Genomic DNA, 3261 nt, shown 5'->3' on the forward strand with positions numbered 1-3261 from the left:
TAAATATTCTAAACTGGCAAAAAAATTTCAGGGTGCACTCCTTTCATCAGAAAGACCATCAATCTTTTTTGTATAGTGAACTTGTATAGTGTGTTTAAATGGGACACATTTCAAATTAGGTAATACGTTAGTGTCCGCTTGCCAATAATAGATTTAATATTCTGTTTTATACTATAAAGTTATGAAATGCCAAACTTGTTTATTTAATTGTTTTCTTATGTTTTGGGTGTAATAGTCCTTTTTTGGTTTTTGTTTTTGTTTTTTAAGGCAGGTCTGCCATTTTTGAATACTGTAAAACTGTGATAAACTTTATATTGAAGCTGTATTTTAATATGACCGCTTTGAATCCTTACATGAAAATGTTCTGGGAGTTGTTATAAACACATCCCAAAGAAGCAATATTTAATAAAACTAGGATTAAAAAAGAAAAAAAAAAAAGTGACACTCACTTGTGTGTGTATAAGCTCTACAGACTTCTCAGGGCCTCCCTTCATCCTTAACCTGGTGGGGCCAGTAATCAATTTCTAATTATATATGTCTGAAATTTGACCAAAAACATCTGCTTCTTTGTTTCAAGGATAATTTATTTTCTTCAAACATTCCTGACTTGACCGGTGGTTAACATTTAGCACCTCGGCGGTCTCTCAGTGTAGGATCTGGGTACAAGAGAACAAACCTAATCTTTCAGAAAAGATAGTAAGAGGTTCACATTGACCACGGATGCCAAATAATGCAATCGTTCTCTTCTGCCGAAGACATGGGCCGTTTTCTGTTAGGTAAATTTAGTTTATAGGACACTTCTGCATACGGCATTAATTAGGAAACAGAGTACCTTAATGCCCTACAGTTGCACGAAGTTTCTGTGACATTTCTCGATCTTGATTAACTTCTCCTTGCCTTCCCCACCAGAATGGGGGTGTTCTAAGCATCCTCAATTTAAGTCATTGTCAACAAAACAGTAGAATGTTTTGCTTGGAAGAAACCTGGTTCATTCCCGTCATTCTGAAGAATCCAAGATCCAGGGCCTGTCCGGGGTCAGATGGAGTTTTTGGTACTGACACATCTCAGCAGGGTTTCTTTTTGAAGCTCTGTGCTGCCTCTCACAGTCAGTCAGGGACTTTTTAAGCTTCAAAGAACGTGATCTGAAGCAAAGCTCTTCTGGTGACTTGATGTTATTTGGAAAACGTTTTTAAATGATAATACCATATTGGGTTATCTGGTCTCTGTAATACTGGTTCTCCGTTAAATTTTCGATGCTTTGTCTAATTCCACTTGATTGATGATTGAATTGAGCTTCCATACCTTGTCAACTACCAAATTCTAGTTTCAAGCATCTCACTGCAACGATATCATATCTGCTCTTAACTTTGCTTGATTCTCTACTCATTGCCAGAGTCGAGGCCTTCTTTGCCCTTCTTCTATGTCTTATTTCTGCCTTCATCTCCTGCTCCTCACCCAACTCTGCTACTATTCGGGAGCAGGTGACTCAACTTTTATACTTCTTTAACTTAACTTTTTAGCTTTCTGTTTTTTCAGTTCTCCTTGTAACGGTAATCAAGCATCTGTTTGGCAATCTAAGATGTCTTTGTCAAAGGTCAGCCCTTTTCTATTTGGAGCTGAATCCTTTCTTCCATGTAGAAATCTACATGTATATACAAGAAATGTATTTTTCTCTGCAGGATAATATTGTTTCAAATAACTTTATTAATAGTAAGTTAACCTTCACCTATTTTCCCTTTTAAGTGTGCTTTTTGGAATGTTAACTGCATTTTTACACATGATGCATTCGATGAACACTCTTTTCTCCTAGTAATCTCTGTTCTCTGAATGCATTGTGCAAATCAAAAGTAAGATAGGATTCCGTGAACAGAATTTGCTTTGGATGTTTATTAAGAGTAAATCCATGAATTTGAATTTTGATATCATGCTTGGTACTTGGAATTGGTATGTACCTTATTAAAGCTTGAAAACATTTAGCATTTGAATTGTAAGTTTCATCACAAACCATGCCTTTTGCCTCTTTTGTTATCCACGTTCAATCAAAGGGACTGAATGGCCATAGTGATTTTCCCTCATAGGTGGTTTGAGACTTAACTTTAAGGTGTTTTCAATGTGACATTAGTATTTACAGTAATAAATAAAATTTATACACGTTTCAGAGAACTACCAACTCTCTCTAGTTAATTTTGGTGAAGTCTGGTTGAGTATTAGTTTCACTCTGAAAGAAAAAAATTGGTCCTGATTTGCCATCTTCTTTTTTCCATCTACTGAAATGGTGTTTTCAGAATGTACTTTCAGAATAGAAGGAAAGCGAAAACTTCAGCAGAGCATATCAAGTTGTTAATAACAGGCATGAACTCCAAGTGAGCTGAGTGCAAACAAAAATACACATGGGCCTGAATTTAAATACCACTAATAATGTAACCGTGTTGCAGTTAACAAAGTAACCTGTTCAGTCACAGGATACTAAATCGTTCTTTGGGTTTTTGGATCACCTCAAGAAGCATAACTGCAGCTCTGAATTCAGGTCCAATTTCAACATAAAAAGTTGCTCCATTCTTGCATGACTCCCCTCCTCCCCAAAGAGATACTTTTACCCCCAGAGAAATACATTTTACCTTAATATGTATTTATCATCAAGTGTTCTTGATATAGAATCAAGATACAGAACGTTTTCGAGCTTACATTCAAGCGACAGAAAGGAAAACTGTTAACGCCGATTTCCTAGTTTCTTGTCAAATTTTCATTTGTTTGGATGGGACCGGACAATGCGTCTAATAGTACGATTTGAATTTACTTTATAACGGATTTAGCATTGAGGGTATTAAGACGGCGTTGGCAGACGCCATCAGCACTGTGCCGCACAACCCCAGGAACACAACACCATCCTCTGCTCACAATGAAAAGTGCTCCACTTCCAAGTGGCTGGCGATTTGTTAAAATACCTTGCCCAGGAATATAGCTGACTGTTTTAGGTCAATATACAATAATAGCTAATATTTACGGGGAGCTTACATGTACTAGGCAGTGTGCTAAGCATTTCGGCGGGTACTGAATGCTCACAACCTAGTGAGGTAGGTATTGATATCATCCTTTTACAGATGAGTAAATAGAGGCCCAGAGAAATGAAGTAATTTGCTTCAGATGAATTAAAATTGCTTCAGATCAAACAGCTAAGAAGGGGCAGTTTGAATCCAGAGCTAGTACTTCCAAACACTGCTTTTTTTTTTTTTTTTTTTTTTTGTTTGTTCTGAACAGTCA

Source organism: Tupaia chinensis, unplaced genomic scaffold, assembly GCF_000334495.1.
Source record: "Tupaia chinensis unplaced genomic scaffold, TupChi_1.0 Scaffold000248_2, whole genome shotgun sequence".
Classification (NCBI taxonomy): domain Eukaryota; kingdom Metazoa; phylum Chordata; class Mammalia; order Scandentia; family Tupaiidae; genus Tupaia; species Tupaia belangeri.